The 18,786-nt window shown below is 44.9% G+C and overlaps 1 long non-coding RNA gene across 1 annotated transcript in view; it reads left to right on the top strand.

The window, feature by feature from the left end:
• The first annotated feature begins 603 nt into the window (after positions 1–603).
• Positions 604–18,786, top strand: part of LOC118012250 — a 63,003-nt gene continuing 44,820 nt past the window's right edge. The window contains exons 1-2 of the long non-coding RNA XR_004679654.1: positions 604–718; positions 15,816–15,874. This is a non-coding gene — a long non-coding RNA (uncharacterized LOC118012250). The remainder of the gene's footprint in view (positions 719–15,815; positions 15,875–18,786) is intronic.

Here is an 18,786-nt window from a genome sequence, read left to right as displayed (position 1 = left end):
GATTCCTTCGGCTCCAGCACATCCGCATCCACCTAGGCGGTGTGGACACCGCCTGCAGCAGCCCCGGCCCCACGCAAGGAGCGCTGGCTCCCTAGCAGGTCCTTGGCAAAGGGCGGGAGGGAGGTGACGGGGAGGAAGGAGCGCCTGCTGTCCGGATGCCGACTCTCACCTGGGGAGGGAGCAATTAAAGTTTTCATAACCTCAGGCATAAGAATGATGCAAACTTGTAACATCGTTTGGGAGTGTATTTATTTAAACTTCTTTTCCAAGTAGTTTTGCAACTGTTGAAGGGTAAATTTTCGATTTGTTTCAGCACATTCATCGTCTTGCCGGCAGGGACCCTACAAGGCGGACAAATTGATTTTCCGGAGCAAATGGCAAAACACGGCTTTCCGCTCTGACTTTCCCAGGTCCACGCCTCTCCGCCCCTTCTTGCACCTGGGACCTTCTGAGGATGTCCCACCCCTCCCTTGGGCGGGGCCCACACCGAGGAACCCGGATTCTCACCCCCTCCCCCAAGACCCCGCATCTCCAGCCCCCGCCGGCTCCAGGGAATAGGAGGAGACGCCGACGCTGGGGGGAGGGGCTGCGGCCTACCCGGGGCCTCGAGGGCGCTGCTTTACGGCAGAGATGGGCTGGGGTCGCAGTCACACCGTTTACCCCGGCGTGAGCGCCGGAGCTCACCTGATTTTTCCCGCAGGCCCGCGGCCTCCGCCAGGTGGGTCCCTTGGCCTTTGTCCCTTTGCCTTTCCTTTCCTTTCCTTTCTGGGACGGGAGGGGGCCCGGGGCCGGGGGCCGGGTTTGGGCGGCCCTTCCGGGCCCGAGGACCTTCCCTGTGCCCCAGCGTGTGGGCAGCCTGTGCCCGGCGTGCTTACCTAGGCCCTCGGTGGCTGCAGCCCCGACGGCTGGGAGGGACGGGGCCGAGGCGGGGCGAGGTCGGCGTTTGGGCGAGGCTGGTCGGGCGTGAGCGCCGGGATTGGACCGCCGCCTACGTTCTAAGTTCTGTGCCCCGGCGGGGGTAGGGGGAGAGCCTGGTCGTAGCGCCCCTGGGGCCTCCGCGGCCGGCGGGTGGGCCTGGGAGCGTTTCCCTGTGGCTGTGGGTGGGCCCGCGGATTCCTGGATTCCTTCTCCCCTCTCTCCCCTGGCCTTCCTCCCTATTTGCGTGGCCGCGGGAGGTTCCGCTTGGTCGGTTTGGATGGAGGGCTTCTCAAAATGTATCCCGAGAGCAGTAACGTTTCGTGTAAAGAAACATGTTGCTTCTAGGGACTGAGGAAAAAAATAGGTGTCCTTCTTGGCCGTGTTGGGCTCAATCCTCTACTCATTTCTGACAAACTTTCTTGAAAATCTTGCAAAAAAACCAGTTCCAGCGACTGGCCTAGGAAACTATTCCGTCCTATAAATTGTTTATTTAAATCAGAGAGGGAGACAAACCATGAGAGACTCTTAATCATAGGAAACAAACTGAGGGTTGCTGGAGGGGAGGGGGGTGGGGGAGATAGGGTAACTGGGTGATGGACATTGAGGAGGGCACGTGATGTAAATTAAAAATAAAATAAAAAGTAAGTAAATTGTTTAAGTGAAACCATTGGATTCACACAATAGGTTGCAAAAGAATATGAGGAGTGTCATTCACATTATTTTAAATGGACTGATAGGACTTGTGAGACGGGTTAATTTTCACAAGTCGTTTGTGCTCTTCCTGATTTGTAACTTAGCAGGGGAGCTAAATTTGAAGAGGTAAAGTGACCTGAGTGAAGAAATCCAGGCTCTTTATTTAAATTTAAATGCAATTTCATTGACATATAGTGTATTATTAGTTTCAGAGGTAGAATTTAGTGATTCATTAGTTGTGTATAACACCCAGTGCTCATTCATTAAATGCCCTCCTAATGCCCATCACCCAGTTACCCCATCCCCCCACCTACCTCCCCCCCAGCAACGCTTAGTTTGTTTCCTAGAGTTAAGAGTCTCATGATTTGCCTCCCTCTCAATTTTCATCTTATTTTATTTTCCTTCCCTTCCCCTATGTTCATTTGTTTTGTTTCTTAAATTCCACATATGAGTGAAATCCTATGGTATTTGTCCTCTGACTTATTTTGCTTAGCATAATACCCTCTAGTTCCATTCATGTCATTGCAAATGGCAAGGTTTCATTCTTTTTGGTGGCTGAGTAATATTCCAGTGTGTGTGTGTGTGTGTGCACCTCATCTTTATGCATTCATCTGTTGATAGACATCTGGGCTGTTTCCATATTTTGGCTATTGTGGACATTGCTGTTATAAACATTGGGGTGCACGTGCCCCTTCAAATCACTATGTTTGTATCCTTTGGGTAAATACCTAATAATGCAATTGCTGGGTCGTAGGGTAGTTCTATTTTTAACTTTTTGAGGAACCTCCATACTGTTTTCCAGAGTGGCTACACCAGTTTGCATTCCCACCAACAGTGTAAGAGGTTTCCTCTTTCTCTGCATCCTCACCAGCATTTGTTTCCTATGTTGTTCATTTTAGCCATTCTGACAGGTGTGAGGTGGTATCTCATTGTAGTTTTGATTTGTATTTTCCTGAAGCCCAGTGATGTTGAGCATCTTTTCATGTGTCTGTTAGCCATCTGGATGTCTTCTTTGAAAAAATGTCTATTTATGTCTTCTACCCATTTCTTTTTTTAAAAAAAAGATTTTATTTATTTCACAGAGAGACACAGCAAGAGAGGGAACACAAGCAGGGGGAGTGGCAGAGGGAGAAGCAGGCTTCCAGCTGAGCAGGGAGCCCAATGTGGGGCTCAATCCCAGGACCCTGGGATCATGACCTGAGCCGGAGGCAGGCGCTTAACGGCTAAGCCATCCAGGTGCCCCATGTCTTCTGCCCATTTCTTAACTAGATTTTTTTGGGGGTGGTATTGAGTTTGATAAGTTATTTTAAAAAGACTTTTAATTTATTTGACAGAGACACAGAGAGAGAAGGAACACAGCAGGGGAAGTGGGAGAGGGAGAAGCAGGCCTCCCGCTGAGCAGGGAGCCAGATGTGGGGCTCCATCCCAGGACCCTGGGATCATGACCTGAGCCGAAGGCAGACGCTTAGCGACTGAGCCACCCAGGCACCCCGAGTCCGGTAAGTTCTTTATAGATTTTGGATACTAACCCTTTATCAGATCTGTCATTTGCAAATATCTTCTCCCATTCTGTAGGTTGCCTTTTAGTTTTGTTCTTTCCTTCGCTGTGCAGAAGCTTTTTATCTCGATGAAGTCCCAATAGTTTACTTTTGCTTTTGTTTCCCTTGTCTCTGGAGACATGTCTAGCAAGAAGTTGCTGCGGCCAAGGTCAGAGAGGTTGCTGCCTGTGTTCTCTTCCAGGATTTTGATGGATTCCTGTCTCATACTTAGGTCTTTCATCCATTTTGAGTTTATTTTTGTGTATGCTGCAAGGAAATGGTCCAGTTTCATTCTTCTGCATGTGGCTGTCCAATTTTCCCAACACCATTTGTTGAAGAGACTGTCTTTTTTCCATTAGATATTCTTTCCTGCTTTGTCGAAGATTAGTTGACCATAGAGTTGAGGGTCCATTCCTGAGTTCTCTGTTCTGTTCCACTGATCTGTGTGTCTGTTTTTGTGCCAGTACCATACTGTCTTGATCACTACAGCTTTGTAATACACCTTGAAGTCTGGAATTGTGATGCCTCCGGCTTTGGTTTTCTTTTTCAACATTCCTTTGGCTATCGGGGTCTTTTCTGGTTCCATACAAATTTCAGGATTGTTTGTTCCAGCTCTGTGAAAAACGTTGATGGTATTTTGATAGGGATTGCATTGAATGTGTAGGTTCCTTTGGGTAGGTAAGACATTTTAACAATATTTGTTCTTCCAATCCATGAGCATGGAATGTTTTTCCATTTCTTTGTGTCTTCCCTAATTTCTTTCATAAGCAATCTATAGTTTTCAGAGTACAGATCCTTTCCCTCTCTGGTTAGGTTTATTCCTACGTCGCTTATGGGTTTTGGTGCAATTGTAAATGGGATCGATTCCTTGATTTCTCTTTCTTCTGCCTCATTGTTAGTGCTGACTTCTGTGCATTGATTTTATATCCTGCGACTTTGCTGAATTCCTGTATCAGTTTTAGCAATTTTTGCGTGAAATCCAGCCTCTTATATTCCTGTGTATTTAAAACTTTTAAGAGCTTGTCATTAGTTCTACAACCTTACTGTATTTCACTCATTAAATGGTTCCTACTCTGTAGCATCAGAACTCCCATAAATCCGTTCTGTCCACGTTTGATTATTTATGACACATGTCACACCTTGTTCAGTCCCTAGTGAAATCTGAAAAAAGAAGTAGGTTATATAATTTATAGAAATGAACAAAGGTCAAAAGTTTATCTTATACACATGTGTTTGTATGTCACATGCCTATCCAGATACACATGCCCTTTTGGCCATTCATGAACAAAAAAATGTAGGTGGAAGGACCATGCTGTTGATTGTGATGAGACTCTTTCAGACCATATTTTAACGACATCTCTGTTCTTTTAAAGACAAAATAGGAATTTATTTATTTATTTATTTATTTTTTAAAGATTTTATTTGACAGAGAAAGACAGCTAGAGAGGAAACACAAGCAGGGGGAGTGGGAGAGGGAGAAGCAGGCTCCTGGCTGAGCGGGGAGCCCTACGCGGGGCTCGATCCCAGGACCCTGGGATCATGACCTGAGCCGAAGGCAGACGCTTAATGACTGAGCCACCCAGGCGCCCCAGGAATTTATTTTTTTAAAAAAGATTTTATTTCTTTGACAGAGACACAGCGAGAGAGGTGGGAGAGGGAGAAGCAGGCTTCCTGCGGAGCAGGGAGCCCGATGTGGGGCTTGATCCCAGGACCCTGGGATCATGACCTGAGCCGGAAGGCAGATGGTTAATGACTGAGCCACCCAGGCGCCCCCAAAATAGGAATTTAAATTACGATTTTTAAACACAATTTTTTGGAAAAGTTGATTGTTATCAAACAGCACAGATGTTAGTAATGAATTTTTGACCTAAAATAATTATCTGTTTCTGCGTATGCATTTAACCAAGCCCCCAAATTTTCAGGGGCTTTCCCCAAGCAATGGGATTACTGGTGGTTTACATTTTCATCTTTTTACAGTTTTCTGTGCAATAGGAGGATCTGAAAGAAACAAGCTTTTTAAAGAAGCAGTTTCAGTTTATCAAAGATAATGAAGGCTAGGGGCAATACATGTTTCCCCTGCTATCAGAAATTAAAGAACATTCCTATGAAACTTATCCTAAGCTGAAATGGCATAAAGTCAAGAGTATCCCGCACTTTCTGAAAATTTGAAAGTTCATGTTACGCCACATCACTTTTAAGGAAGTCCGAGAGTAGTACTGGTTTTTGCTAACTGAAGGAAATCTGAGGATTGTCGCTTTCTGGAAAAAAGCTGTTACCATACTAATGTTGGTCTTTCATAAAAGTGAAGTGGTGTAACTCAAACTTTTGGGAACGGGATACTCGAATACAAAATTATGATACTGAGGCAAATGTTAATCTCATTTCTACAATTTAACACCTCATGTTAAGTTCTGCAAAGAAGATTTGATGGCATGAGATAGCAATTGAAACGTAAGGGTTAGGGATTTTCACATGAGGGACAGCACCCATTTTAAGTATTCAAAGAGATTGACTCCACACTTTGTGTGAAAACATCAGCCTGTGAAATGGCATTTTACTCTCTGCATGTGTAGGATAAATCCTTGCAAGAAAATAGTAAGTGATGACTTGAGACCACTTAAGATGAGCCAGATTTGGGGTGCCTAGGTGGTGTAGCATCCAATTCTTGATTTGGATTCAGGTCATGATCTCTGGGTCCTGGGATCGAGCCTCATGTCAGGCTTCATGCTCAGCGCGGAGTCTGCTTGAGATTCTCTCTCCCCATCGTGTTTTCTTTCTCTAAATAAATCTTTTTTTTAAAAGATGAGCCAGATTCAACATAGGGCCAGAAATAGTTAATACATAAAAAGTTGATACAATAAACTAGTAATACAAGCTCCTCAGAGGGGCAGGTCATGAGTAGAAACCCTTGATGTGTAAGAAATTGTACAACAGTGCAATTTTTGCTTAGATTTTCCTTATGAGTTGGTAGGGAATCTTTTTGTATATTTAGGGTACTTTTGTGTTTCTTTCTCTGTGGGCTGTTAATATCTTTTACTATTGGGTGGTACCAAAATTATTTCTAAAGCGTCCTCTAAAGTGTGAGTTGAAAATATTTTCTTATTTATCATTGCTTTTCTGACTTTGATTATGAGGGGTTTTTTTAATATGGTGAATTTTGCCTGTTCATATGTATCCATGTTTTCTTTGATGGGTTTTGAATCAAAGATCGAAAGGCTTTCCCTCCTGCACATTTACAATGGAATCAGCCCATGCTTTCTTTTAGTAGTTGTATGATTCTGTTCATTGCACATTTAATTCTTGGATCCATCTTTTCTAGATGGGTACCCCTTTGTCCCAAATGTGTCTTTACCTCCACTGATTTGGGAGGCTACCTTTTGTATGCTAAATTGTTTGTTTTTAAAGATTTTATTTACTTATTTGAGAGTGTGCACAAGTCGGGGCAGGGGGGGCAGAGGGACAAGCAGCCTCCCCACCCAGTGTGGAGCCTGGTGCGGGCTTGAGCCCAGGACCCTGAGATTATGACCTGAGCAGAAGTCAGATGCTTAACTGACTGAGCCACCCAGGAGCCCCTGTATGCTAAATTCTTGTATGTCTTTGGGTCTTTTTTTTAATTTATTGAAGTGTCATTGACATATAGTATTTAGTTTCAGGTGGGGGTGCCTTGGCTGGCTCAGTAGGCTGGCTCTTGATCTTGGAGTTGTGAGTTTGAGCCCCACATTGAGTGTAGAGATCACTAAAAATAAATACACTTAAAAAATAGTTTCAGCGGGTGCCTGGATGGCTCAGTCGGTTAAACGTCTGCCTTTGGCTCAGGGTGTGATCCCTGGGTCCTGGGTTCGAGCCCCGCATCAGGCTCTCTGCTCAGCGGGGAGCCTGCTTCTCCCTCTCCCTCTGCCTGCCACTTTGCCTACTTGTGATCTGTCTCTGTCACATTAATAAATAAAATCTTTTAAAAAATAGTTTCAGGTGTCTAACATAGCGATTCAATTATATACATTATGAAATGCTCAGAGTAAGTGTAGTAACCATCTGTCACCATACAAAGTTACTACAATATTATTGACTATATACCCTATGCTGTACTTTTCATCCCCATAACTTATTTTATAACTAGAAGTTTGTACTTGTTAATTCCCTTCACCTATTTCACCCATTACCCCACCCTCCTCCCCTCTGGCAACCACCTGTTTGTCATCTGTATTTCTGAGAATACTTATTTTTTGTTTTGTTTTGTTTTTTAGATTCCACATGTAAGTGAAATCATATGATACTTGTCTTTCTCTGTCTGACTTCATTTAGTTAATATTCTTTAAGTCCATCAGTGTTGTTATGAATGGCTAGATTTCATTCTTTTTATGGTGAGTAATATTCCATTGTGTATATATATACTACATTTTTATCCATTGATCTATCAGTGGACACTTGGGTTGTTTCCATATCTTGGATATTTTAAGTAAAGCTGCAGTAAACATTGGGTGCATATATTTTTCTGAATTAGTTCTTTTGGTCTCCTCAGATAAATACTCAATAGTAGAATTATTGGATTGTATGGTATTTCTATTTTTAATTTTTTGAGGAACCTCCATATTTCCCTAGTGGCTGCACCAATTTACATTCCCATCAATAGTGCATAAGGGTTCCTCTTTTTCCACATCCTCACCAACACTTGTTATTTCTTGTCATTTTGATACTAGCCATTCTGACTGGTGTGAAGTGATATATCATTGTAGTTTTGATTTGCATTTCTTTGATGTTAGGTGATGTTGGAGCATCTTTTCATATGTCTGTTGGCCATCTGTATGTCTTTGGAAAAATATCGGTTTGGGTCCTCTGGCCATTTTTTAATAGGGTTGTTTTTTGTTACTGCGTTTTATGAGTTCTTTATATATTTTGGGTATTAACCCCTTATTGGATATATGATTAACAAATATCTTCTCCCATTCAGTAGGTTGCTTTTTCATTTTATTGATGGTCTCCTTTACTGTGCAAAAGCTTTTTAATTTACCATTGTCCCAGTTGTTTATTTTTGCTTTTGTTGCCCTTGCCTTGGGATACGGATCCAGAAAAATATTGCCCAGGCTGATGTCTGATATCTTAAGAGTTTACCGCCTGTGTGTGTGTGTGTGTTTTAGTTTTATGGTTTCAGTTCTTCCATTTAGATCTTTAATCCATTTTGAGTTTATTTTTGTGTATGGTGTAAGAAAGTGGCCCATTTTGGGGTCTATTCTTGGTCTTTGTGTTCTGTATACATGGTAGAGCTAGTCATCCTACCACATGGCTGTTCATTATCAAAACCCACCTGATATTCCTACCTGTTTATTTTGTTGTCCCTTATGAATAATGGAAAACAACAACAAGGTCTTCTAAAGCCTTTTGGATTTTTCTTGGGATTAGAATAGATTGATTAATTAACTGATGATGAATTAATATATTCAAGAGGTTGAATCTTTTTATTCAAGAATATAATATATCTTTACTGTGGTTTAAGTGTGCTTTTCTGTCAGGACACTATTTAAAGTTTACCTCATGTAAGTTTTTCATGCTTTTGTTAGATTTATTCCTAGGTATATAATCCTTAATTGTTGGTAATATAAATCCCTTTATTCTGTTTTGTAAGGGGATATTTGTCCATGGAATTGGGCTGAAAAAATTGATAGAGTCCTTGATTACTTGATTATTAAGAATTTTGTTAACCCTCTAGGTGTCAGTGAAGGATATAAGTATTTTCCATATTGGTTCTTATGAACCCTAGGAAAGGTGGAAAAAATTGAAAGCATAGGATTTTTCAGCATTGGGTGGGTAAAACTTGGGTAAAAAGTTACAAATCAATTTCTCTGAAATATTTTCTCTCTTACAGCGCAGTGTTGCAAACAGAATTCAAATGTTACTACTTTTTTTTTTTTTTTAACATCTCATTAGAGGGTGCTGAAACCCTTGCATTTCTTCTTTAACACATTTGCTGAAATTCTAAAGATTTTGAAAGTTAATGTTATGTGGGAAAGATGCTGACTGAGACCTTATAAGCTGAGCACAGGCCAACATCCTAATCCACACAGTCTCATGTGGTCTCTACCCCAATATTGTGAGCATGGTAATAGTCTCAGTGTACCCTTTTGACAAGGGTTCACACTGACATGGCGATAGAGTGAACCTCCCACTTGAGGTCCCAGGTATCTTTCCAGATAAGAGGATCTTGGTAATCTAACTGGAAGCCAAGGAGAGCAGGCTGGCTTGACCATTGCAGGTAAGACGTGTGGGCAATAGACATTAATCCAGTGATTCCAGAAGGTGATCTATATCTCAATTGATTAATTTGAAAAGGGCATAGACACCCTAGTGTACCTAACAGGGTGGGCTAAGTTTAGAGTACTGTGGAACCTGTAAACCAGAATTAAAAAAAAAAAAAAAAAAAAGAGTTTAAGAGGATCAAAATAAAACAAATCTCTATTGCCTTTTCTTTTCAAGGCCTAGTTAAACATGATATACAGTGGCTCTCTTCAAACTATGGAATACACAATACTAATCATGTTCTTTAGGGTCTTCTGTTCCTGTTTGTGCTTTGATTGTACATAGGGCCTTATTTGCTGATGAGAGCTAAACTAAAATGTTTGAAAATTGGAGAATCTAGTTCAAAGGATGGCATGAAAGGGGGCTTTCTAAACCTGATTAAAGTCCAAGCATCCACGAAACTTTAGACTGATCAGTTGAACTCCATCTCAATGTAAACCTACTTTAGCCCAGGAAACATAAGGAAATGGAGGCAGGCATTTGTATATTCATCAGTATATATCCCTTTTACCTTTTATATTGAGCTCAATGAAAAAGACTAGCCAGTTCTGTTAGAATTGGGACATCTAATACTGGGCAGGATGCATTTAGGTACGAGCCTCTTGGAAAACCATTTGGCAACATTGATCCAAAAATTGAAAGTACATGAGAATTTTGGTTCATTCTGTTGCTTCTCTGAAAATGCAGAGGGGAATTATATTCACATATAAATGAGCAGAGGAGTGCATCCAAGAGAGTGTCTTTAACTCAGGATTTGTAGAGTTGAGAAGTAGAAAGGGACCAGAAGGACCTCTAGAGGTAAATTAGTGGGATGTCCTGTTATTCAGCTATGGGACGGAATATACATTGCCTGCCATAGAAAGAATGAGATGGTGGTCCTCGTGGGCCTGAATCCTTGGGAGAAGTGTGTCCTCTTTTGAGGGGGACACGCAGAAAGGTTCCTGAAGGGTTGAAGTTTGATGAGTCTCCTTCAATATGAAACCAGAAAGAAAGATCCGGGTGGATATGTGTACACCTCTATGTCAGTGCACACATAGACTGAGGTAGAAACATTTTACCGTCCACCTAAACAGTTTGCTGTCAAGCATGGGACAATCTTTTGAGGATGAAAAGGATAACATAAGATTGTGACTTGCTTTTCTTTGGAGGTCTGTGGCATGCAGTGGAGGCTCTTTAGAATTTTGCTTGATTTTTCTCAATTGATTTAAAAGATTTCTAACGGCCTTCAGTCACATCGGGCCTCTGGAGCAGTACCTTCATGTGTAGATCATTGTATGGTGACTAACATAACATAATAAAATTAAAAAAAAATGTGTAGATCAAGAGGAAAAAACAAACAAACAAAAAACACAAAAGAAAACATGATTTGTCTGTATATTCCCAGCCAGAACAATGTGCGGGCAGCTGGGGAATTGGGATGTGGGCACACCAGCAGAATGAATTTCCTTCTGATTATGTTGTCTTCAGACACTTTACCTGGCCAGTGTGTTCCTTCAGTACACGTTGGAGATTATTCCCCCTTGCATCTGCCACAGTCTTGAAAAGTGGATTCTAGAGGTGTACCTGACATCAAGTAGTCTTCATCATATAGCATGTGCCAATTGCTCAGAAACAGGACCAAAGGCTTGTGCCTTCATATGAAATGCTTCACAGTGAAATGCACAAATTCTCACAAGCGTACAGAAATCTTACGTGTTTTTCATTAAAAATCTTCTCGTAGGAAGCACTGGGAAAATGAATATAGGCCAGATACAAGGACAGGTGTCTTTAGAATACCATGTAGTTCCATTTCTGACCCATATATAATAATCCATATCTGAAAAGTATGAACAGTCATGTAACATAAACCAGGTTAATTAGGATTATTGTATTGCAACTAGAGATTTACCTTACTTGACTTCTCCTGGTGCCTGTAGACCAACTGTCTTTGTATCAAGCTACATGAGACCTCATGGTCAGGATGTTTTTGGAGGGGCTGGCAAATGTGGAGTGCTAAAGAAACAGCCAGAGTTACTTTCAGATCCACTGCTCGGGTGCCTAGATGGGGAGTCATTGCCTTTGTGTCCTGAAGGCAGTCCAAGAAGATTCTACAGAGACCAGGCCTTGCAGGATGGAGCGCCAGATTTTGAGGCGTTTGCCCCTTTAGCCTAAAGTGGCCAAGATGGTGAGCCACCTTGTGCTAGCCAGACTGCACACAGGTTGGTGTTTTTTTCCCTAGGAAAGGGTGGAGGGAAAGGACGTGGGGTGGAAGGGCACATTGGCATTTCTGGTGCAGTACTGCCACCAAGAGGAAATACTTTGCAAATCCCACCTACCCTGCACCATCACTTCCTGGGGGAGGAGAGACGAGGGTGAAGTGTTAGATAAGGACAGTGTGTCCCTAGGAGGTCAGGAGACCCACTAGGCTGGGAGGGGGGGGGTGGTAAGCATGACCCAAGACTGAATTGGGTTGGGGAAGCTCCAGAGACTGGCACTGTGATAAGGATCATGGTCTAGGAGACTGGTGGGTCTGGCTCAGGAAACTAAGGCTTGGCACCCTAGTAGTGGATATGTCTGGGCAGGAGTAGAGGAAGCCCTCGGAAGGAGCCCTAGCCAGAAGGCTGTAGGCATTTGGCCAAGTGCCCTTTCCCCTTGTAGCAAGAGCAGGTTTGGCCTGGACAGACCAGGGCCCTGAAAGCCTCTCTTGGGCCGAGTAAAGCCCAGCCAAACACTACTGTGGGCACTGGAGGGCTGCTGCGACTGGCAGTCCTAGAAACAGGACAGTGACCTTCTACTGTCCAGCTCAGAGATGAGATGTGGAGCCTGGCTACCCTGTGCTAAAGGGTCTGAGGCCCAGTGAAAGCAAGCAAGCAGAGTCCAGAAGGGACCAGCCCACACCAGGAAAAAGGAGCCAGGCTGAAGGAGCCCTTTGCCTGAGTTCAGTCTTACCAACTGTGGTGTCATTTGCTGGTGTCTCTAGGATCCAGGACTTCCAGACCCATCTGTGGCTTAGCAGAGCATTGCAGATTCCCTAGCCAGTAATTTGCTGCCTTTGGCGTTCTTGGTCACCTTCCCCAAGACTCCCTGAGACTCACTTCAGTGATGATAAGGAATGGCCTTGGCTTCCATTCACTCTTGGATCTCCAAGGTCTCAACCCCATGCCTGCCCCCACAGCTGGGAAATCAAGAGGTCTGAAGATGGTGCTTAAAGCTCACAGCTGTTGAGAGATACCCCCCTCCCCCATATCCACCACAGATCAAGCATGTCTCTCAAAGACAGGAACAAGGCACATACTCCTGGGCACACAGCAATTCATTTTAGACTTCAGCTGTTCTGATAGCCTGCTTCTGGAAGAACCTCTGGGGTAGCTCATGCTCTTTGCCTAGCTTTTACCTGCTGAGGAGGCTGTCTGGGAGCAGGTTTCCAGGCTCAGCTCTTCCTCCACACACACTCCTTGATTTCACCCCTCCTGGAAGGGTGTGGGAAACCCACTGCTCCTTCATTTTATACTTGTGGCCTTATGTAGGCATAGCCTTTTGGGATTGAACTTTTTGCTGAGCTCCCAGGGCCAGGTCCTGATCGACATGGTCTGATTGTTCCCTAGACCAAGGTGGTCTCAGTATACTCCTCTGGCCACCTATAGAACATGGACCCCATACAGGAAATCCCAGGAGAGTCCCTAAACGAGGACCCATGTCATACACTCATATAGTGGGAGGGAGGTTGAGGAATAGGATGCTTCTGAGCTGTGACATTCCCAACAAGTAGTGCAGAAAACAGACCTGGATCCCTTCACTCTGGAGGATGATGTCCATCTCAGTATACTGATCCTGTCCTGTTTCATTCTGTTTCTACAGCCTCTGTTGTATGGGACAGGTAGGGCTTTCTGGGATACTTTGGGGCCTGAAACCCAGATTCTCTTTGTATAGGGAGCCAAAGTAAACAAAACACAGTTCTAGCTCAAACCTGCAGTGTACCTGCATTACTCTTCCTTGTCTGGGTCTAGTACCAAATAATCAGGAAATTTTCCATCCTGTCTGAAAGATGCTACCCCACCAAGGGGTGGCAGCTGAGCTTGTGGCCTCTTGTGCTGGGTTACCCGTGGCCCTGAGACCCCAGGGACCTCACTGGCTGAGCTTGTTCCTGCACCAAGGGCAAGGATCCACAGGCCAGATGCCCTGGAGTTGGAGCTTCAGCTCCTGGTTTCTTAACATGGCGGCTGCCGAGGCCACGCCCCCACAGCCTGGGGAGGCCTGTATCCTGGCAGCCCAGTGCTGCGTGATGGTCAAGTTCTGTCTCTATCCACCCTGTGTCGTTTCCCCACTGATTCTGGGGGTGTTCTGGGTCTGGCCCAGAATCTTGTGGGTGCCCCAGTACCACCCTTTGTCCCTTCACAGGCCTTCTCAGCAGAAGACAGGAAGGTGCTGCAGGCTTTGCTCAAAAAGTATCCGCTTGATGGCACTGTTGCTTCAGAAATGCCATGCATGCGTGCTTGTGAGGTTTCTCCCTCTGCCCTTTAAGGATCAAAAAAGGTTCCTGACGACTCTAAGGCCAACTAAGTCCCCAAATGGGGTTGACTGTACTGGGGTGTTGGGGGAAGTGGTATCTCTTATATTTGGATTCTTAATGGCAGTGAGACTATACCTATAACAGCATCCGAAAGAATACATACGTCTGTGGATTCATCACCACATCTAAGAGTTTTAAATGTGGATATCCTGGGAACTGGGACCCTGTTTTCTCTGCACACTTTTGTATGGATACCCATATGGTTCTTTTGGGGCAGAATCCTCACTTTCTGAGGACATTGATTCCATAGCAGTAACTGTCACCAGGACCTGGATTTTCTTTCTTTTCTTTGAGTTATTACCTCTTTTCTGCATTCATCCAGCTACTTCAACCAGCTTAAGGGCTCAGGAGTAGGCCATTATGGAGGAAGTGACAGAGGCCCTGTTAGGTAAGAAGACAGGGAGGTGGTTTGCCCATGCTCATCTCCAGGAGCCTCAGTCACTCTGCCACTGAATGCCCCAGGTGGGTTGTGTGGGTTGGGGGTGGGAGGGGTGAAGTCCATAGGACAGATGAAGAGCCCAGTGGCTTCATCCACACAGTCAGATGACCTAGGTGAGGGCCATTGTTTAGCAGCCCCTCCTGGGAAGTCGTCTTTGGGAGTGTCTCTATATTCTACCTTCAGAACACCTGCTCATTCATTCAGGATTCACTTTTTCCTTAATAATAGACACATAAATATGTTTATGTGTCATACATGTGTATGCATATGTATAAATTTTCCCTCTGTATTTTTCCCTGTAACTGCCTTGGAGATGCCGTGTTGGATAGAAGTTTTGCCCAATCAAAGAAAAGCCCTTAGCGTTGCATGGTGACTGCTCCCAAGTTGTCTCTCTGCCTTCCAACTCCCTACCTGCAATGGGAACCACATGTAGTTTTTCTTCCTGTATGCTGCAGGGATTGCATGCAAATGAAATCTAACAGACACAGAGGTCATGCTACATTCTGCTCTCTGACTCCACAAGTCCTACATAGTACTTTATACACTTTCACATTTGGCTGCTCTCCCAGCATATAGGTATCCTGGCCTTGGCACATTTGTGCCGAGTAAATGTCCTTGCCTGCTCGATCCTCTCCATTTGTTTTCTCATAGCTACCCAGTATAGGGTACCCTCATCTCTGCCAGGGGGTAGAGCATAGGTTATTTTACTTGTCCCTTCTCGTCAGACACTGGGTTTCTCTACTTCTCTCCTTCCCTCTTCAACCAGCATACTGAGTCATGGTTACTGAAGTGTGGGTATGTGTGACCAGGATACATTCTCTTGTGTCAGCGTCCACACAGAGGAAAGAGGCTGGTAAATCGTAACTTGCCACATCCTTAAGAGAAAATGTCCACATCCCTAGAAAGTCAATGTGGTGGATCTCAGCACAACCAGAGAGGAGATACCTGGTACCCCTTTGAGTCAAATGAGTTGCTGCTCAGTAAAGGGTCTGTTACTCCATTCTGGAGGAGGATGCAGGCCTGCCAAAATACCCATTGATATCCCTCCATAGTCATGCAGGTCCAGAACTGAGGGGGAAAGCTCTGAGTATAAATGCCAAGGTAATGGCTGTGGCTCAGAAAAGAGACTGTGGAAGCTATCTTCAGTTTTCACCCAGTGCATTCTATATGAGCTGCTTTCTGACACCCCTGAATGACAATCTGTGCAATTTTTGAAGAATGAGTGAAGTTGATGTATTCACCCTGCTGTATTCAGAAGTTTTGGTTGACCCCAGAGGTAGTAGGAATAGTAACCAGAAACACTCGGTTGCTTGAGTGGGATGTACACAACATCCTGTTCCCCAGCACCGTGGTGGTTCCATACCGAATGAGCTCTCTCTCGTTGCAGGGGAGGCAGAGTGAAATGAAAGAGAAATGAAAACGAAGAAGCCAGTGCTGGTGTTTTGGGTGAGTGAGTGCTCGTTTTCCTTTTTCAAGAGAGTTTATTTTACCGTAGGAAAAATACAGTGATCGTGGTATTTCAGCAAGGCTCAAGAAGGAGAGACTCCCCAGGCAGGTTCCTGACACCAAGACACTTGTGTACAGTACCAGAGTTTCAGCCATGGTAGAAAAGGCTCTCAGGTCAGTTCCTGATTGTGGAACAGGAAAAAGGAGATGCATGCATGAGCACCTAGATCATCTCTGTATATTACTTACAGCGATCTATATGAGGAATTCAAGGTCAGTGTCCTGCAGGACCAGGGAGAGTGGAAAGGGATTGGGCCTCAGCCTGACTTGGGCCCCAGTTCCTGTGAAGCCAACTACTAGATAACAGAACATTTGGCTCCCCACGTCACTCATGGAAGCAGCAGTCCCAGCGCCATGTGGGGAGAGGTCACTGGAGGCCTTTTCAGGAGAGCCAGGCCTGTAATGCCTGTTGCCATCTGCTTTGAGTGGATCTCTCCATACCTGTTCTTCCCATCATCTCCTGATCGCTCTTGGGTCTAGCTCGCTGCACCATGGCCTCCTGCCGGGTCAGGGAAAACTTGGGAACAAATGCTTGCTAGAATATTAAGAGAGTACATGTGCTAGTGGGTATGGGGTTTGGGGGAGCATATTAGGGCAGCCAAATATAGATCTCTCTGTGAGCTCTAATTTTCTTTCTTGACAAACCAAGGAACTTGAAAGCATGAAGTCTTCAGGAGGTGTACTTCCATTCCTCCAAGTGAAAATGTTGCGTGAAGGTATAACCAGAAACCAGACATGTTTTCTTTCTTCTTACTCAAGTGCCTTTATCCAAATGCCATGAGGATGATACTTCCTACTGTAGCTCAAAATAATTGAAGGCTTCTGCAGGTGGGCTAGGGACCTTGTAGCACCACCATGCTTAGGTAGGGTTGGACACTAGTCTGGTCAAGGTTCCTGCCTTAGAAAAGGGCAGAGGCAGGGTCCAAGCAGCAAGGGCATGGTGCCAATTCTGTGGCAGCCCTGCTTTCAAAAGGAACTTGTTGGTCAGTCCTATGAGCCTTTCACAGTATATCCTGGACACAGCTGTGTGTTCAAGTCAAGTTCTTGTTCTAGGTTCTAGGCAGGAGGAAAGATGCCACCTGTAGCCTGCAAAAGGAGCATTGGGCCATGACACCCCACGCCTTCCCCAGTATGACTTTCTATACAACAGCCAAGGGACAGGGAAGGATTATGCTCCCTGATAACTGCCATATGGGAGAAAGAGGTAATGGGAACCTTGGGTGTGATTCACTGCGTGACTCCTGTTAAAAGTGACCAAAAGTAGGGGTCTCAAGAGTTGAGGTTCCGGGGTGGGGGGTGTGATGAGTGGATCAGTTGGTTGGGCGTCCAATTCTTGATACTGGCTTGGGTCATGATCTGAGGCGCTCAGTGGGGGGAGTCTGCTTAAGATTCTCTCTCTCCCTCTTCCTGCCCCTCCCTGCTTGCATGCGTGTGCTCATTCTCTCTCTCTCTCTCAAATAAATAAATAGCATCTTTTAAAACAAAGTTGAGATTCGAGGAGTCCCATGGAGCATAAAGCCATGTGGAATTGCATAGACTCTGCCTGTGCACACACAGACTGCCGTGGAAACAGACAGAATGCCCCTGAAAGGGACACACATCTCTCCTCGAGCGTGGGTCTGGAAGACCTCCACTCAGTCCTGGGGGTTCCTTAGGTATTGCTTTGTGCAACTCACTATAATTGAAAGTGTTACCAACACCCAGAGTATGACAATTTTAGATAGAGAAAGAGATAAATGCAAACTCAGAAAATAAGGAAAAAGAACAGAAGACAGTGTCATTGCCATTTCTTTTCAACATGGAGCATATGGTGAAGTGCTGTGCTCCTGGAGGTGGACATGTAGTTCTCTTCGAGTCCTCTGCCTCCTGTCCATATCTCACCTCATTAGGAGAGAGGTCTTTCAAACAATGTGTACCTCAGAAGCGGCATCTCCCCCTGCCTCTTTGTCGAAGAGCTATTGAAGCACTAAGAGGCCACTTAATATCACTGGCATGTCTCCAAACCTATTCCCCGGTTGACCACAGTGAAACAAAGGGCTTCACCAGGAGCTAAAAGAAACAATAAGGTAGAAACTAGGTAAATCCCTGATACCTAACCACAACCAGGTGTTTACCATGCCCGATAGGAATATGAGACAATCAGAGATTGACCCAAATCCACGCTGAGGTGCCTTGCCATCTCACAGGTGGCACACAGCTACTATCCACACCAACTCCTGTGGGCCACCATTGACACTGAATCCCAGGGAAGCCCTGCAATACACAGACAGACACTCAAAAACCCTCAATCCTTTAGCAATAGGAAGTATACCTTTATTTTGAGGGATAGACAATACCCATTGACTACCACAAAACTTTCTGCCTGGCGGCCAGGGGCTGCCAGAGAAGGCAGGCATCTCAAAGTAACCTACCTACCTAAGGATACCCTAATCAGAATATGAGCAAGTGGAAACCTAGAAGTGATGAGAAGATACGACCCTAGGCCCATGACCACCATGCCGACTGAGGGACCCTGCAAACCAGCCGTGCTAAAGATGGAATCATGGATGGGTTTATGTCCACTACCAGGAGTCCCCCTGAGCTTCGATTGGCATCCCCCTAGAGTTTTGGACAAAAAAGCAAGCTGAGGAGAGCCAAAGGGGAAAAAGACACACCTCCACAAACCAGAGAAGTAGTATGCTCCCCCACAAGAGTGGCTAAGACATGGGAGCCGCCATGTTGGGGGCCAGGTGGCCAGGACTTGGCCTTTTTTCTTTGGCGAGGGGCGGAGGGAGAGGCCCTGGGGGAAGGGCCTGTTGGTGTCCGTGGAGCAATACTGCCATCAAGCGGAACTGCCCTGCGGATCCCGTGAG

Source organism: Mirounga leonina, unplaced genomic scaffold, assembly GCF_011800145.1.
Source record: "Mirounga leonina isolate KUSES-001 unplaced genomic scaffold, KU_Mleo_1.0 Mir_101664, whole genome shotgun sequence".
NCBI lineage: Eukaryota > Metazoa > Chordata > Mammalia > Carnivora > Phocidae > Mirounga > Mirounga leonina.
Note: the sequence above shows the minus strand (reverse complement) of the source record. Positions and strands in the feature narration are given on the sequence as shown.